The sequence below is a fragment of the Moschus berezovskii genome, chromosome 6, assembly GCF_049115385.1.
Source record: "Moschus berezovskii isolate FMDL1 chromosome 6, NW_MosBer_1.0, whole genome shotgun sequence".
Lineage (NCBI taxonomy): Eukaryota > Metazoa > Chordata > Mammalia > Artiodactyla > Moschidae > Moschus > Moschus berezovskii.
In genome coordinates, this window is record NC_142465.1 from 15,615,682 (window position 1) to 15,635,806 (window position 20,125).

Sequence of the window (20,125 nt, forward strand, 5' to 3'; positions counted from 1 at the left end):
TCACCTCTCATGCCTAAATCTATTTAAATTACCATGGAGATGGTTTGTCTACGGTCATACCATCATAGCAACTAATCTTCAATGGCAAGTTTCTCTGGGTGGTCTCTCCCTCTGGAATTTATTAAATGAAATCTACATTTTTCTAAGAAAAATGCAAACTCATGTATTTACTCTGACACCTATCTGATTATTGCATTTAATTATATGCAAGAGTCTCAGTCTATAAACAGACATTTATATACATATAATAATTTTAAATTGTAATGCTAAGACATTGCCGTTTTTTGAGATATATCTTAATACATAGAAATAGGAAATAACTAAATATTATCCCATTCTTAGTAAGACACTTCAGATTTTTTCTGAGATAAACATGATTATCTCCTTAAGGCATCAAATCAAGGCAATATGTTATACTTTTAACATTAGCATTACCCAGTTTCTAAAGTCCTCTGAGATTTTATTTTGGTGATCCATTATCACTTTTTACAAAACCTAAACGAGTTGACTCACTGGAAAAGACTCTGATGCTGGGAAAGGTTGGGGGCGGGAGGAGAAGGGGACGACGGAGAATGAGATGGCTGGATGGCATCACCGATTCTGTGGACATGAGTTTGAGTGAACTCCGGGAGTTGGTGATGGACAGGGAGGCCTGGCGTGCTGTGATTCATGGGGTCGCGGAGAGTCGGACACGACTGAGCGACTGAACTGAACTGAACTGAACTGAAATGAAATAAAAGCTGAAATTGCATAATTTATGTGACTAGGAAATTAATAAATAAGCTAAGGAAATACATCATCAAAACACAGATCATGCTAGGACACTTTCTTCACTGGTCCTCTTCTTATGAGCTGAAAACATTTAAAGTCAAATAAATACCAACTGCCCTGTCTGGACAAGTCTTGCCAGTCTGTCATGCATCTACATCCCCTGATGCCATTTGTCATCTCTCCTCTCAATTTGTAGAAGTTCTAAAAATACAAAAAGACTTTCTAAGAATAGTAGCATTCATATCTTGAAACAGCCACACTATTTTTAAGTTTTGTTTTCTGATGCTCTTTTCTGATAAAACTAGCTCCATGCTTCCACCCAGTGGGATTTCTTCACAAAAGGATTCAAGAAAGAAGGTGGGAAAGAGAAGGAAGGGGATGAAGAAGAAGAGGAGGAGAATGGAGAACAGCAAGAGGAGGAGGAAGAAGATGAGGGGAAGAAAAAGTAAAATCACTTTTTTCTTTCGAATCTCATGGTTGAAAACTTGAGCATTTAACTTTACCGTTGACCCCAATGCCATTTTCCCAGGCATGTCCGCTGCTGAGCTATACGCAGAAGTGTCTCACCTCTCACCTCTATTTAACAAACTGTGATCTTGCCATGGTCAGGAAACCTAGTAATACAAACGTCTGACAACCTGAACCTTCAACACTTTGGCCACCTCATGCGAAGAGTTGACTCACAGGAAAAGACTCTGATGTTGGGAGGGATTGGGGGCGGGAGGAGAAGGGGAGACAGAGAATGAGATGGCTGGATGGCATCACCGACTTGATGGACATGAGTTTGAGTGAACTCTGGGAGATGGTGATGGACAGGGAGGACTGACGTGCTGTGATTCATGGGGTCGCAAAGAGTCGGACACGACTGAGTGACTGAACAGAACAGACAGAATCTAGTATTGCCTTTGACAATATTTCATTCTAATTCAGCAATCTAGAAAGATGAGTTTAAAGTGCTGACTTAATAAGGCTTGAAAATATGTTCAGAATGAGGCCATTTTTGTACCTTCATATTTTAAAATTTCTTTCAGTGGCGTTATTTTTAATGGATCCAGAAGTTTATTTGTTTTTTTAATGTAGGAAGATAACTCAAGAAAAAGAATTTGTATAATTTCTGCCAATGAATAAAACTTAAGTGAACTTCCAGAATGGGAAAATCTGTAAATACCATTGATTCATTTGTTCAATAAATATTTTTTGAGCATCTACCAGGTGGCAGGAACTGGGGATGTAAAGATGATGAAAAGGATGTGCTGCCTTCACAGAGTTTCCTTTATTGTGAGGAGGGAGCATACAAACAAACACAAGCTATAATGTCAGGTGGAGATAAAGAGTTAAAGAAAACTGAAGCACATTAAAGGAATATTATAGATTAGTTAGCCAGGAATGTCTGTCTGAGGAAGTGACATTTGCACAAGGATCACAGTGACAGAGTAATAAGGTGTTGCTGAGACTATTCCAGAATGAGGGGGTGCAGAGGGAAAGGGCTGTGAGGTGGGCATGTATTCAAATAATATCACAACAGTAAATTGCATTTTTACCAAGTAAGCATGTAAGACTGAAAATTACATTTTGAATGCAGTCACAGATTTCTTATAAAAATAGTTCCAATTTAACCAAATGCTTTGAGAGCCATCCATATTCTTATAATTAAATAGCAGGAGTTCTTTTTTCCTTTTTTTAAACAAACTTTTTTTTTTTTACTTTATAATATTGTATTGGTTTTGCCATACATTGACATGAATCTGCCCTGGGTGTACATGTGTTCCCCATCTTGAACCCCCCTCCCAACTCCCTCCCATGCCATCCCTCTTAGTCATCCCAGTGCACCAGTCCCGAACAAACTTTATTTAGTATATTACCATAACATTTATAATATTTATATTTTAATTCTCCCTCTTTATTTTTTAATTAATTTATTTTTTATTGAAGGATAATTGTTTTACAGAATTTTGTTGTTTTCTGTCAAACCTCAACGTGAATCAGCCTTAGGGATACATATATCCCCTCCCTTTTGAACCTCCCTCCCATGTCCCTCCCCATCCCACCCCTCTAGGTTGATACATAGCCCCTGTTTGAGTTTCCTGAGCCATACAGCAAATTCCCATGGCTCTCTATTTTACATATGGTGATGTGAGTTTCCATGTTACTCTCTCCATACATCTCACCCTCTCTTCCCCCTCCCCATGGCCATAGGTCTATTCTCTATGATTGTTTCTCCATTGCTGCCCTGCAAATAAATTCTTCAGAACCATCCTTCTAAATTCTGTATATGTGTGTTAGAATACGATATTTAGCTTTCTCTTTCTTACTCACTTCACTCTGTAAAATAGATTCTAGGTTCATCCACCTCATCAAAACTGACTCAAATGCATTCCTTCTTATGGCTGAGTAATATTTCGTTTTGTATATGTACCACAACCTCTTTATCCATTCATCTGTCAATGGATATCTAGGTTGCTTCCATATTCTAAGTATTTTAGATAGTGCTGCAGTGAACAATGGGATATATGTGTCTCTTTCAATTTTGGTTTCCTCAGGGTATATGCCTAAGAGTGGGATTGCTCGGTCATATGGTGGTTTTTCAAGGAATCTCCATACTGTCTTCCATACTGGCTGTATCAATTTACATTCCCACCAACAGTTCAAGAGTATTCCCTTTTCTCCACACCCTCTCAGGCATTTATTGTTTGTAGACTTTTGGATGATGGCCATTCTGACCAGGGTGAGATGATATCTCATTGTAGATTTTACTTGCATTTCTCAAATAATGAGTGATGTTGAGCATCTTTTCATGTGTTTGTTAGCCAGGTATATGTTTTCTTTGGAGAAATGTCTGTTTAGGTCTTTTCCCACTTTTTGATTGGGTTGTTTGTTTTTCTGGTATTGAGTTGTATGAGCTGCTGCATATTTTGGCAATTAATCCTTTGTCAATTGTTTCATTTCCTATTATTTTCTCCCATTCTAAGGGTCGTCTTTTCACCTTACTTATAGTTTCCTTTGCTGTGCAAAAATGTTTAAGTTTAATCATGTCTCACTTGTTTACTTTTGTTTTTATTCTCATTACTCTAGGAGGTGAGTCATAGAAGATCATGATGTGATTTATGTCATCGAGTGTTCAGCTTATGTTTTCCTCTAGCAGATTTATAGTTTCTGGTCTTACATTTGAGTCTTTAATCCATTTTGAGTTATCTTTGTGTATGGTGTTAGGAGGTGTTCTAATTTTATTCTTTTACATGTAGCTATCCAGTTTTCCCAGCACCATTTATTGAAGAGGCTATATTTACCCCCTTGTATATTCTTGCCCCCTTTGTCAAACATAAGGCACTCATAGGTGCATGGATTTATTTCTGGGTTTTCTATCTTGTTCTATTGCTCTATGTTTCTGTTTTTGTATGAGTACCATACTGTCTTGATGAATGTAGCTTTGTAGTATAATCTGAAGTCAGGAAGGTTGATACCTCCAGCTCCATTCTTCTTTCTCAAGACTGCATTGGTTATTTGGGGTCTTTTGTGCTTCCATATGAATTGTGAATTTTTTTTGTTCCAGTTCTGTGAAAAATGCCATTGGTAATTTGATAAGGATCACATTGAATCTGTACATTGCATTGGGTAGTATAGTCATTTTCACTACTTCGATTCTTCCTACCCAAGACCATGGAATAACTCTCCATTAGTTTATGTCATCTTTGATTTCTTTCATTAGTGTCTTATCATTTTCTGTGTACAGTTTGTTTGTCTCCTTCAGTTCAGTTCAGTCGCTCAGTCATGACCGACTCTTTGCAACCCCATGAATCACAGCACGCCAGGGCTCCCTATCCATCACCAATTCCCAAAGTTCACTCAAACTCATGTCCATCCAGTCGGTGATGCTATCCAGCCATCTCATTCTCTGTTGTCCCCATCTCCTCCTGCCCCCAATCCCTCCCAGCATCAGAGTCTTTTCCAGTGATCAACTCTTCGCATGAGGTGGCCAAAGTATTGGAGTTTCAGCTTTAGCATCAGTCCTTCCAGTGAACACCAGGATTGATCTCCTTTAGAATGGACTGGTTGTATCTCCTTGCAGTACAAGGGACTCTCAAGAGTTCAACACTACAGTTCAAAAGCATCAATTCTTCGGCGATCAGCTTTCTTCACAGTACAACTCTCACATCCATACATGACCACGGGAAAAACCATAGCCTTGAATAGACAGACTTTTGTTGCCAAAGTACTGTCTCTGCTTTTTAAAATGCTATCTAGGTTGGTCATAACTTTCCTTCCAAGGAGTAAGCGTCTTTTAATTTCATGACTGCAATCAGCATCTGCAGTGATTTTGGAGCCCCCCAAAAATAAAGTCTGACACTGTCTCCACTGTTTCCCCATCTATTTCCCATGAAGTGATGGGACCAGATGCCATGATCTTTGTTTTCTGAATGTTGAGCTTCAAGCCAACCTTTTCACTCTCCTCTTTCACTTTCATCAAGAGGCTTTTGAGTTCCTCTTCACTTTCTGCCATAAGGGTGGTATCATCTGCTTATCTGAGGTTATTGATATTTCTCCCAGCAATCTTGATTCCAGCTTGTGCTTCTTCCAGCCTAGCGTTCCTCATGATGTACCCTGCATATAAATTAAATAAGCAGAGTGACAATATACAGCCTTGACATACTCCTTTTACTGTTTTCCAGTCTGTTGTTCCATGTCCAGCTCTAACTGTTGCTTCCTGACCTGCATAGAGGTTTCTCAAGAGGCAGGTCAGGTGGTCTGGGATTCCCATCTCTTTCAGAATGTTCCACAGTTTATTGTGATCCACACAGTCAAAGGCTTTGGCATAGTCAATGAAGCAGAAATAGATGTTTTTCTGGAACTCTTTTGTTTTCTGCATGATCCAGCGGAAGTTGGCAACTTGATCACTGGTGCCTCTGCCTTTTCTAAAACCTGCTTGAACATCTGGAAGTTCATGGTTCACATATTGCTGAAGCCTGGCTTGGAGAATTTTGAGCATGACTTAACTAGCATGCGAGATGAGTGCAATTGTGTGGTAGTTTGAGCATTCTTTGTCATTGCCTTTCTTTGAGATTGGAATGAAGACTGACCTTTTCCAGTCCTGTGGCCACTGCAGAGTTTTCCAAATTTGCTGACATATTGAGTGCAGCACTTTCACAGCATCATCTTTCAGGATTTGAAATAGCTCAACTGGGATCCCATCACCTCCACTAGCATTGTTTGTAGTGATGCTTTCTAAGGACCACTTAATTTCACATTCCAAGATGTCTGGCTCTAGGTGAGTGATCACACCATCGTGATTATCTTGGTCATGAAGATCTTTTTTGTACAGTCATTCTGTGTATTCTTGCCACCTCTTCTTAATATCTTCTGCTTATTTTAGGTCCATACCATTTCTATCCTTTATCGAGCCCATCTTTTCATGGAACGTTCCCTTGGTATCTCTAGTTTTCTTGAAGAGATCTCTTGTTTCTCCTATTCTGTTGTTTTCCTCTATTTCTTTGCATTGATGGTGAGGAAGGCTTTCTTATCTCTCCTTGCTATTCTTTGGAACTCTGCATTCAGATGCTTATATCTTTCCTTTTCTCCTTTGTTTTTTGCTTCTCTTCTTTTCACAGATATTTGTAAGACCTCCTCAGACAGCCAGTTTGCTTTTTTGCATTTCTTTTCCATGGGAATGGTCTTGGTCCCTGTCTCCTGTACAATGTCACGAACCTCCATCTCTAGTTCTTCAGGTACTCTGTCTATCAGATCTATTCCCTTCAGTCTATTTCTCACTTCCACTGTATAATCATAAGGGATTTGATTTAGGTCGTATCTGAATGGTCTAGTGGTTTTCCCTACTTTCTTCAATTCAAGTCTGAATTTGGCAATAAAGAGTTCATGATCTGAGCCACAGTCAGCTCCTGGTCTTGTTTTTGCTAACTGTATAGAGCTTCTCCATCTTTGGCTGCAAAGAATATAATCAATCTGATTTCGGTGTGGACCATCTGGTGATGTCCATGTGTAGAGTCTTCTCTTGTGTTGTTGGAAGAGGGTGTTTGCTATGACCAGTGCGTTCTCTTGGCAAACCTCTATTAGCCTTTGCCCTGCTTCATTCCGTGCTCCAAGGCCAAATTTGCCTGTTACTCCAGGTGTTTCTTGACTTCCTACTTTTGCATTCCAGTCCCCTATATGAAAAGGACATCTTTTTGGGGGTGTTAGTTCTAAAGGTCTTGTAGGTCTTCATAGAACCGTTCACCTTTGGCTTCTTCAGCGTTACTGATTGGGCCATAGGCTTGGATTACTGTGATATTGAATGGTTTGCCTTGGAAACGAACAGAAATCATTCTGTCGTTTTTGAGATTGCATCCAAGTACTGCATTTCAGACTCTTTTGTTGACCATGATGGCTACTCCATTTCTTCTAAGGGATTCCTGCCCGCAGTAGTAGATATAATGGTCATCTGAGTTAAATTCACCCATTCCAGTCCATTTTAGTTCACTGATTCCTAGAATGTCTACATTCACTCTTGCCATCTCCTGTTTGACCACTTCCAATTTGCCTTGATTCATGGACCTAACATTCCAGGTTCCTATGCAATATTGCTCTTTACAGCATCGGACCTTGCTTCTATCACCAGTCACATCCACAACTGGGTATTGTTTGTTTGTTTTTTTTTTTTTTTTTGGCTCCATCCCTTCATTCTTTCTGCAATTATTTCTCCACTGATCTCCAGTAGCACACTGGGCACCTACCGACCTAGGGAATTCCTCCTTCAGTATCCTATCATTTTGCCTTTTGATACTGTTCATGGGGTAGTTTATTCCCAGATATTTCTTTTTGTTGCAGTGGTGAATGTGATTGGTTTCTTAATTTCTCTTTCTGATTTTTCATTGCTAGTATATAGAAATGCAAGTGATTTCTGTGTATTGATCTTATATCCTAAAACTGCTAAATTCACCAATTAGCTCTAGTAATTTTCTGATGTTATCTTTAGGGTTTTCTATGTACAGTATCATGTCATCTGCAAACAATGAAATATTTAATTCTTCTTTTTTCATCTGGATTCTTTTTATTTCTTTTTCTTCTCTGATTGCTATAGCTCGGACTTCAAGAACTAATAGTGGTAAAAGTGGACACCCTTGTCTTGTTCCTGATCTTAGGGGGAATGCTTTCAATTTTTCACCATTGAGAATCATGTTTGCTATAGGCTTATCATATATGGATTTTCCAATGTTCAGGTAGGTTCCTTCTATGCACATTTTTTTAAGAGTTTTCATCATAAATGGGTACTGAATTTTGTCAAAAGCTTTTTCTTCATCTATTGAGATTGTCATAAGGTTTTTATCCTTCAATTTGTTAATATGGTATATCACATTGATTGACTGGCATATGTTGAAGAATCCTTGCATCCCTGGATTAAAGCCAACTTGATCATGGTTTATGAGCTTTTTGGTGAGTTGCTGAATTCTGTTCGCTAAAATTTTGTTGAGAATTTGTGCGTCTGTGCTCATCAGTGACATTGGCCTGTAGTTTTCTTTTATTGTGTTCTCTTTGTCTGGTTTTGGTATCAGGGTGATCGTGGTCTCATAGAGTGAGTTTGGAAGTGTTCCTTCCTCTGCGATTTTTTGAAAGAATTTTAGAAGGATAGGCATTAGCTCTTCTCTAAATGTTTGATAGAATTCTCTTGTGAAGTCATCTGGTTCTGGGCTTTTGTTTTTTTGGAAAATTTTCAATCACAGCTTCAATTTCAGTGCTTATAATTGGGTTGTTCATAATTTCTATTTCTTCCCGGTTTAGTCTTGGAAGATTGAACTTTTCTAACAGTCTGTCCATTTCTTCCAGGTTATCTATTTTATTGCCATATAGTTGTTCACAATAGTCTCTTATTATCCTTTGCGTTTCTGTATTGTTTGTTGTAACCTCTCCTTTTTCATTTCTAATTTTGTTGATTTGATTCTTCTGTCTTTTTTTCTTAATGAGTCTGGCTAAAGGTTTGTCAATTTTGTTTATCTTCTCAAAAAAAACAGCTTTTAGTTTTACAAATCTTTGCTATTTCATTTCTTTTTCATTCTTTTTTATTTTTTTAAATTTCTTCTCAAATCTTTATGATTACTTTCCTTCTACTAATTTTGGGTTTTTTCATCTTCTTTTTCCAGTTGTTTTAGGTATAAAGTTAGCTGTTTATTCAATGATTTTCTTGTTTCTTGAGGTAGGGTTGTACTGCTATAAACTTCCCTCTTGGAACTGCTTTTGCTGCATCCCATAGGTTTTGAGTTGTCATGTTTCCATTTTCATTTGTTTCTAGAATTTTTTTTATTTCCCTTTTGATTTCTTCAGTAACCTGTTGGTTATTTAGAAATGTGTTGTTTAGTCTCTGCTTTTATTACACTTTTTTCTTGTAATTGATATCTAGTCTCATAGCATTGTGGTTGGAGAAGATACTTGATATGATTTCAATTTTCTTAAATTTACTGAGGCTTGATTTGTGACCTAAGATGTGGTCTATCCTGGAGAATGTTCCAAGTGCACTTGAGAAGAAAGTGTATTCTTCATATTTAGATAAAATGTCCTGAAGATTTCAATGAGATTCATCTCATCTAATGTTTCATTTAAGACTTGTGTTTCCTTATTAATTTTCTGTTTTGATAATCTGTCCATTGGTATGAGTGAGGTGTGAAGTCTCCAACTATTATTGTGTTATAGTCAATTTCTCCTTTTATGTCAGTTAGTGTTTGTCTTATGCACTGAGGTGCTTCAATGTTGGGTGCATAGATATTTGTAATTGTTATGTCTTCCTCTTGGATTGATCCCTTGATCATTATGTAGTACCATTCCTTATCTCTTGTAACCTTTATTTTAAGGTCTGTTTTGTCTGATATGAGGGTTGTTACTCCAGCTGGATCATGGAGAAAGCAAGAGAGTTCCAGAAAAACATCTATTTCTGCTTCATTGACTATGCCAAAGCCTTTGACTGTGTGGATCACAATAAACTGTGGAAAATTCTGAAAGAGATGGGAATACCACGAATACACATAAGAACTGTACAAAAAAAGATCTTCACGACCAAGACAATCATGATGGCGTGATCACTCACCTAGAGCCAGACATCTTGGAATGTGAAGTCAAGTGGGCCTTAGAAAACATCACTACGAACAAAGCTAGTGGAGGTGATGAGATTCCAGTTGAGCTATTTCAAATCCTGAAAGATGATGCTGTGAAAGTGCTGCACTCAATATGCCAGCAAATTTGAAAAAATCCGCAGTGGCCACAGGACTGGAAAAGGTCAGTCTTCATTCCAATCCCAAAGAAAGGCAATAACAAAGAATGCTTAAACTACCACACAATTGCATTCATCTCACATGCTAGTAAAGTCATGCTCAAAATTCTCCAAGCCAGGCTTCAGCAATATGTGGACTGTGAACTTCCAGATGTTCAAGCAGGTTTTAGAAAAGGCAGAGGCACCAGAGATCAAGTTGCCAACATCCGCTGGATCATGCAGAAAGCAAGAGCGTTCCAGGAAAACATCTATTTCTGCTTCATTGACTATGCCAAAGCCTTTGACTGTGTGGATCACAATAAACTGTGGAAAATTCTGAAAGAGATGGGAATCCCAGACCACCTGACCTGCCTCTTGAGAAACCTGTATGCAGGTCAGGAAGCAACAGTTAGAACTGGACATGGAACAACAGACTGGTTCCAAATAGGAAAAGGAGTACGTCAAGGCTGTATATTGTCACCCTGCTTATTTAATTTATATGCAGAGTACATCATGAGGAACGCTGGGCTGGAGGAAACACAAGCTGGAATCAAGATTGCCGGGAGAAATATCAATAACCTCAGATATGCAGATGACACCACCCTTATGGCAGAAAGTGAAGAGGAACTAAGAAGGCTCTGTGAAAGTGAAAGAGGAGAGTGAAAAGGTTGGCCTGAAGCTCACCATTCAGAAAACAAAGATCATGGCATCTGGTCCCATCACTTCATGGGAAATAGATGGGGAAACAGTGGAAACAGTGTCAGACTTTATATTTTTGGGCTCCAAAATCACTGCAGATGCTGATTGCAGCCATGAAATTAAAAGACGCTTACTCCTTGGAAGGAAAGTTATGACCAACCTAGATAGCATATTAAAAAGCAGAGACATTACTTTGCCAACCAAGGTCCGTCTAGTCAAGGCTATGGTTTTTCCCATGGTCATGTTTGGATGTGAGAGTTGGACTGTGAAGAAAGCTGAGCGCCGAAGAATTGATGCTTTTGAACTGTGGTGCTGGAGAAGACTCTTGAGAGTCCCTTGTACTGCAAGGAGATCCAACCAGTCCATTCTAAGGGAGATCGATCCTGGGTGTTCATTGGAAGGACTGATGCTAAAGCTGAAACTACAATACTTTGGCCACCTCATGCAATGAGTTGACTCATTGGAAAAGACTCTGAGCCTGGGAGGGGTTGGAGGCAGGAAGAGAAGGGGACGACAGAGAATGAGATGGCTGGATGGCATCACCGACTCGACGGACGTGAGTTTGAGTGAACTCCAGGAGTTGGTGATGGACAGGGAGACCTGGCGTGCTGTGATTCATAGGGTCGCAAAAATTCGGACATGACTGAGTGACTGAACTGATGTTCCTATTGCCATTTTCTTAATTGTTTGTGGTTTATTTTGTAGATCTTTTTTCTTCTCTTATATTTATTGACTATATAAGTCCATTTAACATTTGTTGTACAGCTGGTTTGGTGGTACTGATTTCTCTTAACTTTTGCTTGTCTTAAAAGCTTTTTATTTCTCTGTCAATTTTGAATGAGACCCTTGCCAGGTACAGTAATCATGGTTGTAGATTTTTCCCTTTCAGTACTTTAAATATGTCCTGCCATTTTCTTCTGGCCTGCAGAGTTTCTGCTGAAAGATCAGCTGTTAAACATATGGGGTTTCTCTTGTATGTTGCTTGTTGCTTCTCCCTTGCTGCTTTTAATATTCTTTGTGTTTACTTTTTGTTAGTTTGATTAGTATGTGTCTTGGCGTGTTTCTCTTTGAGTTTATCCTGTATGGGACTTTGTGCCTCTTGGACTTGAGTGACTATTTCCTTTTCTGTGTTGGGGAATTTTCAACTATAATCTCTTCAAAATTTTTCTCATACCCTTTCTTTTTCTCTTCTTCTTCTGCGACTCCTATAATTCAAATGTTGGTGCATTTGATATGGTCCCAGAGGTCTCTGAGACTGTCCTCAGTTCTTTTCATTCTTTTTACTTTATTCTGCTCTTCACAAGTTATTTCCACCACTTTATCTTCTGGCTCACTGATTCATTCTTCTCCTTCAGATATTCTGCTATTGATTTCTTCTAGAGTATTTTTAATTTCAGTAATTGTGTTATCTCTATGTTTATTCTTTAATTCTTCTAGGTCTTTTTTAACTGATTCTTGCATTTTGTCCATTTAGTTTTCAAGGTTTTTGACCATCTTTACCATCATCATTCTGAATTCTTTTTCAGGTAGTTTGCCTATTTTCTCTTCGTTTACTTGGACTTCTGTGTTTCTAGTTTGTTCCTCCATCTGTGTAGTATTTCTCTGTCTTTTTATTATTTTTTTAAATTATTGTGTTTGAGGTCTCCTTTTTCCAGGCTTCAAGGAAAGTTGAATTCTTTCCTTGATGAAGGTTGAAGTCTTTCTTCATTTTGATTTCTGCCCTCCTAAGGTTGGTCCAGTGGTTTGTGTGAGCTTCATATAAGGTGAAATTTGTGCTGAGTTTTTGTTTGTTTGTTTTTCCTCTGATGGGCAAGGCTGAGTGAGGTGGTAATCCTGTCTGCTAATGATTGAGTTTGTATTTTTGTTTTGTTTGTCATTTAGATGAGGTGTCCTGCACAGGGTGCTACTGGTGGTTGGGTGATGCCGGGTCTTGTATTCAAGCGGTTTCCTTTGTGTGAGTTCCCACTATCTGATACTCTCTAGGGTTAGCTCTCTGGCAGTCTAGGGTCTTGGGGTCAGTGCTCCCACTCCAAAGACTCAGGGCTTGATCTCTTATCAGGAAGGAAGACTCCACAGGTGGTTTGTTATGGCATTAAGTGAAATTAAAACAAATATCCAAAACCAAGAAACCAAAGATGAACCCTAGACAAATGACAGTTACAGAATCAGGCAAATAATAATAAAAATAACAGAATATACACATATACATATACACCCATGAGCAAAGTGAAAACAGTCCAACAAAAATAAAGTGCAGTAGATTGACTCAGCAAACAAAGGAAATCAAAAATTATATTTACCCATTAAGACCAGAACTAACTTAAGCACAAACTGGAAAACAAAACTAAAGCAATGTGCCAAGTGGGGAATACAGCAATGAAAACAAAACTAACAAATATGTTGAGAGGAAAGGAGAGAAAGAAAAGAAAGAATAGATATGCAAAGTTAAATAGAGGTAGAGAAAGAAGATTTATATATGTTAAAGATTAATTGCAAGGGAAAAGAACAGTAGGAAAAGCAAACAAAGGAATAAATGTAGAAAAATAATAATAGGTTTAAAAAATTAAAATTAAAAAGAAGAGAAAAGAAGAAAAAAAAAAAAGGAAAACTCCACAGAACTGCAAAAGTTCAATGTAGAGGGAAAAAAAAAAAGCTCACAATCTTAACTGGATATCTTAGTGCCGACAGAATTGACAACTATGACAGAAGGGGGAAAAAGAGAGAAAAAAAAAGAAAAGAAAAAAATTCCAAAAGAACCTACAGAACAAATCAAAAAATAAGAATAATAAATGTTTTTCTGAGTCATTGCTGTCAGATTCCTTTCCCTCGCTGGGAGTCACAGTCCACCTCACCTCCTTAGGATGCCCTCCAACACTGCTGATCTCTGGACCTGTTGTGGGGGCAGCTCAGATTCTAATCTGGTCCTACTCCTGTGTGTTCTTGACTCTCATATCCACAGCTATCAGAGCTAGTGCATTTTCTTTTGTGGGAGCTCTCAGTGGCCTTTTATATATTATAGACACAGATTCTGCTTAGTTGATCATGTGGATTTAATCTGCAGCTTGTACAGCTGGTGGGAAGGTTTTGGGTATTCTTCCTTAGCCACACTGCCACTGGGTTTCATTTGTGGTTTTATTTCCACCTTTACATGTGGGTCATCCACTGGGGTTTAGCTCCTAAGGCTACCTTGGAGGGCTTGGATTTGCCCCTGTGAGGGCCAGGTGTGGAGGTGGTGTAGCTGCTTGGGTCACAGGGATTCTGGCAGCACCAGGTACTCAGAGGGGTTGGTGGCTAGGGCAGCAGGAAATATAGTGCTCTAGAAGTGTATGGCAACCAGAATTGGCCAGTACGCTCCAGGATTCTTGCCTGGAGAACCCCCTCTCTGACAGAGGAACCTGGAAGGCCACAGTCTACAGGGTCACAAAACGTCGGATATGAATGAAGCAACTCTGTGCACATAGAGTCAAGACATTGTTTGCCTATGGCAACTCTACCCCAGAGAGAGTTGAGTGTGAAGGTGGTGCAGCTGCGGGGACCGGGGTATCGCTAAGTGTGCAGGGACACAGACTGCCTCTGCGGCGGGAGTTATGGTCCCGTCAGTGTCTTTTTTTGAGCCTCTTGTAGCTGGCTATCAGAAGACCTTTTTGGTCAGTCTTTCTCCGGTAGCTCCCTTGCCTGGGGTCCTTCTCTGTTGTTCGGTGTCAGGCACATAGAGGGCCCCCCCTGGCTGGGGTCCTACTGTGTAGATCAGCACATCAGACACTTAAAGGGGCACCTTGGGTGGGGTCCTACTCCGTAGTTCAGTGCATCAGGCTTTTGATGGGTCAGCCTCTCTATTGTTCAGTTGCCTTATGCTGGCATGTGGGGAGGAAGAGGCCATGGTGATGACTCCACCCCCTACACATGACAGCAGTATCGCCTTGCTTCCATGGCTGCCTGGCTTTCCTCCTCCAGCATTTCCCACCACAATCTTCTCCCTCACATCACTTCAATCCGTCTCTCTGCAGTCAACACCAGCCCTCACCCTGGGATTGCCCCACAATCGCTAAACTCCAGCTCCCAGCCACTGCACCTTCTAGGAGACCAGAATTCCTGCAGGAGTGTGTATGGTTGCAGCAAGGGCTGTCTGATTCTCATTCCCTTTAGGCTGCCACAGATCAGCTGTTTCACTCAGTCTTAAATGTTTCTCCTCTGACTCACAATTGCCCTGCTGTGGGGATCTGACCCCTGCTTCAGGAGTTTAGTTTTATTTCAGTTAATTTGAAGCGGTTACTCATTTTCAAGGCCCTGTCCCTGGATATACAAATTCAGCTTTCTGTTTTTCTATAACTCATCTTCATCTCCATTTTGAATCAACACTTTTCCTGATGGAAAAATATAATCTTATTCAATTCCAAGTTAGTTATTTCAGAACTTCTCTGTGAATAACAAATTCAAGAAGGTTTACACAGTATCATGACATAGAGGTAGGAGGTTGGAGGGAAAGTAGGAATGTTTTATTTTCCCATTTATTGAAGTTTAAAATACTACTTCGCCTTTTGATATGTTCCTTTTATTACACTGGCAACTGCTGAGGAATTCTGCCCACTCAACACCTGCATAACCCATGGTTGCTTTCTGCTCTGTACCATTGTTGAAAGTGAAAGTCGCTCAGTTGCATCTGACTCTTTGCAACCCCCGTGGGCTATACAGTCCATGGAATTCTCCAGGCCAGAATACTGGAGTGGGTATACCTTCTCTTCTTCGGGGGATCTTCCCAACCCAGGGATTGAACCTAGGTTTCCCGTACTGCAGGTGGATTCTTTACCAACTGAGCTATCAGGGAAGACCCTGATTTAATTGTTATTATCACCTTAAAGATCCCTTACATCCTTGTCATTCTCAGATGCAAAAGAAAACAGTGGCTGCTTCCTTTAACCTTTGAAAGCATATGTAAATAAAAGATGCATCCTCAAATATTTCAAAGGAGAGTTTGAGGCCCAGATGTAGGAACTATGATCAGCAGACAGTCTCTAGCCATCAACCTCTTCTTAGTCTCAGACTCAGTGAGCTGCCTTGCTGAGATCACACGCATTGACCTCACATTGCTAGGTGGTCGATACTCAGTGAGAGAGAAAGGTAGGGAGCTAGAGGCCCAGCCACTTCAGCCAGTCTGTAAAACTGACTAGAAATTCTTGTTCCAAAGCTTCCCATGAGGTTGGTCAAGGCTGTATCACAGTTAGACTTCTCCTGTCCAATTCTGTTTTTTCCCTCCTTCCTTTCAAAGCTGTTAAACCCCTGGTAAACATATTGCACCCCAAACTCTGTCTTAGGATATGCTTCTGGAGAGCCTCACTTGAGAAGGACTTCCATCAATTTGTTGAGTCTACCACACCCTCTTCTGCCCAAGCATCTGATACAAATGTTCCAGGACTGTTTTCCCATATCATGGTTATCAGGGGTCTCAGCTATTCTGCCACCCAGGCAACCAAGGAGAAAGTCTGCTTTAATATCCAAACTCAGGAGGGTAGGATTTTGAACACCCAGCTTGGAACTAACCCCATAATGAGAGGCAAAGTATGAGGGTCCTTCCCAGTGAAACTATTTATTTTCAGTAATTTTTTTTTCCCAACTCCTCTCCTGAGACCTCAGAACTGCAAATTTAAAAACTGATTTAGCAAAAATCCTCCCACACAAGTAGTCCGATGTCTGGATCATGGCTTTTTGTCTAAGTTTAGAAGTAAAAATGTGTACTTTTTCTCTATTTTCTCTGTTCTAGGACAGCCTACCCTCTTACCCCCATATGATGGATGAATCATGTTTAGCAGTCTGAGTTAAAGGGAAGGGAGAAGGTCACAGAGTAAAAGTAAATTCACAATAAAAAGAAACATATATTTCCAGTACAATCCAACCTCCATCTCTTTGGGGCAGCCACAGGACTCACACTGACCAGTCCAAGCCCTTCCCTGGGTTTTTTAATAACTGGAGCAAATTGTGGGCAAGGGGTTTTAATACCTAATGATTAAGTTACAAGAAGTTTTAAAAGCTACTTGGTATCATGTACTCCCCTCCTTTGCTACTGGACACAGGAAACTCACCTTCATGCCCAAACTCAGAGAAAAGGCAAGATAAAATATATAGGACATCACACAAAACTTTCAAGTCCCTGAATCAGTACCTATGAACCTCAGAATGGTCCTGTTCCTGCTTTCCTGTAGCTGATATTTGGCTCCACCTTGAACTCTACACACTCTCCCAGAATCCTTTCAGTATTTTTTTTTCCTGAAAGTTGTTATAAGCTGGGATTCGTTATATGTAACCAAAATAATACACCTTGCAAAAATCATTGGAACATTTGAATGTCCAGCAATGGCTTTTGGCCTGTGAATTGTACCCACAGTTTTTCATGGGTTAGTGTCCCCATTAAACACACACAGGCGCTCACACACACATTTTTCTAGGCCAAGAAATAATCTGCTCTCTGAATGACAACTTAATCTACTTAATATACTCACATACTCCCAATTCATAAACTTTATTTCAGCCTGTTAATTCTGGGCCACTTGTGTCAATATCATTTGCTTATAAGATCTGAGGAAAATGTACTTGATTTTCCCAGTGTTGATTGTCATACCCACTTCCTTAAGGGATTCCAAACCTTTCTTTTAAATTAGTGTTATAATAATGCACTTACTGATGAGAGCATTCAATGATTCCAAATATCTTTGGTTCTTAATATTGGTTCTTATTTCCCATCTTTGACATCACCCATTCCTTTTCACACATACCTGGGAGAAGAATTCATCATTTCAGTGATTCCTGATAGCATAATATATCCTCCAGTGTCGGTAATTCAAATTTCACTTTGAAAACTTTCTCAGTTGCTTGTGATTTAGATTGATGGACCTAAATGACAATGGCTGCTGTGGAAGCCCAGAATAACTATAAATTTTGGCTCTTATTCCTATGTATGTGGTTCTTTAAAGAGCTCAGTCCTACGGAACACAACTGTCCTCTCCATGTGGATGATAAAATCTAAAGAACCACATTTAAGGTGAGATGTCTTTACTACAAGGGCAGGTATGTCACAGTATAACAAATGCAACTGCTTGCCACACTTCATAAATTGTGTAGTTAAGTGGCAACGAAGATAATAATTGCTGTTCTTTGAATATCTCAATTCCAAGACTATTGATAAGCCTAGAAATCTAACCTAAACTAAGCCAGATATCTAACCTGAAAGCAAGAATATCTGATTATGCTGAAATCATCAATTCCTAAAATATCTTTACCTTATTTTTGGATGAGGAATTCACCATCGCTCCACCTACCTTGAACCTCATCTTCCTCACATGCGAGCAACACAAACTAATCTAGTTGCCTAGCTGATTGCCTGATAGGCACATGAACTCTTATTTGCACCCATAAACATATTCTTCAGTATGTACATTTCTGTCTATAGATCCTTTCCAGGGAGGCCCATGGACACTAATTCTGGTGATGCTACACCTAGCACCATAACATATTCTAAATATCTATCTGGACTTTTCTTCACCCATATTTGACATCTGACAATTCAATAAGTTCTAAGTGTGATGTCCATACCTAGGGGAAAGAACTACCCTGAAAAATTCCAAAGGTTTTTCTGCTCTTCATGCCAACATACATGGCACAACCTTAGGAGAATATATTAGTGAACGAATTTGCTTTTGTGTCAGCATCACCATCAAGGACTCTTTCAACAGGATGACCCTTTTGATATCCTGCTTGAAAACAATCACCATAGTCAAAATATTCTCTAGTTGGTATGATATCTGAATACACAGCCTCACAAAGTAGATGATTAGGATTACAAGACATGGTCATTTTCTATTTGTGAAAGGCTCTTATAAATAATCCCAAATTAAAGCTTCCCTATAATACCATAATCCTATAGTATCTGCCCAGTACTAGGCACATGAATAAAAACTACTGAAAATGATAATAACCACAGCAGTTACCATTTGAAATACTCAGCAAATATTTGGCATGCTAAAATATTGAGAATCAATAATGATGATATAATTTGGGAGTCTACTGGAATTTAGAGACTACCAAAAATGCCAATGAACAATCAAGCATAAATAAAATTTTATTCTGGTGACGTAATAGAGGAAATAAGAAGTACAGGATGTGATAGGAGCTTGTAATAGAAATGCATTGTGGGGAGGGAAAGTCAGGAGAAATTCCTTGAAGGAAGTGATGCTTAAATTTAATCCTGAAAAGTTATACAACCATCAGAGGAGTCGGGGTGTAGGGTTAGATGAGAAAGAACCTGTGTTCCAAGCAGCCGAGATCAGTATAGTAAAAAGGCTAGAAGGTGAAACAAACTCACAGACTTAAAGAACTTAAAGACATTCATTCTAGCTGTAGAGAAAAGCATGGGAAGGGAAAAACTGGATGGGCAAGTAGGGGGCAAATAATGAAATTCATTCAGTAAAAGATACACCAAGAGAATCCGAATTTAGCCCAAGAGCAATGGGAAATCACTAAAGGGTTTTAACGTGATCATATAATAAGATTTATGATTTAGAAAGAATGGCATGGATACAATAGGGAAAACTTCCCATGAAAACAGAGGACTCTGCTTATCACTACCATAATAGATTCTACTGCTTTTTGAATCCACTTTCTAACTGCCCATTATTGTAGCTGCATTTTTTGCAATGTGGTAAAGTAGAAAGTCTAAAAGCCCTCAAAATAGAAAACCCATAATTACATTGAATAGATACAAAAAACAATATTAAATGCATAGTAAGTCAGAAGAAAAGTCAACATTTCAAGGAAGTTTGAAAAAAATCAGTCATTCAAATATGAAGAATAAACTAAAATCCAGAGCTGTAAACAACAAGTTAGTACTGTGCATGTACTGCTGCTCTAACCAAGAGTCTTATGGATTACCTGCCTTGACCTCTTGCCCCTCCCCTATGAAACTAGGACTCTCAAATGGGGCATCTCTCTGCAAAATGGTAAGCTATAAAACTGCACCCACGAGAAGGAAATTAAAAGGTAGCTTGTCTATTATAATCTGGGTCTGTGAGAGAGGAAAAGAAGTCTCTGCTAAGAACTTGTAATCGCAGACTTGACCTCAGTCATGTTTGGTGTTTAAATTCCCATCAGTTGCTGAATCCAAATCTCCAAAGCTTGAAATTAGTATAAAATTTTGCCCAATGGCTGATGAGTTTTTAAGACTCTCAGTAGAGTTAAATGCAAAAGTCAGTCTTAAAGGATACAACCCAAATCCAGGCAACAGAAGATTGCCTTCCAAAGACGAGCAATCTAAAATTAGAAAGCACAGAAGGAAATTATCCACTGAGAGCAAGAATCAGCAGATACTGTAAACAGCAGGTAGAACCCCCAAGACTTCAGATAATAGAACAAGCTTAATGTAAGTTACTGTGTTAAAGAAAG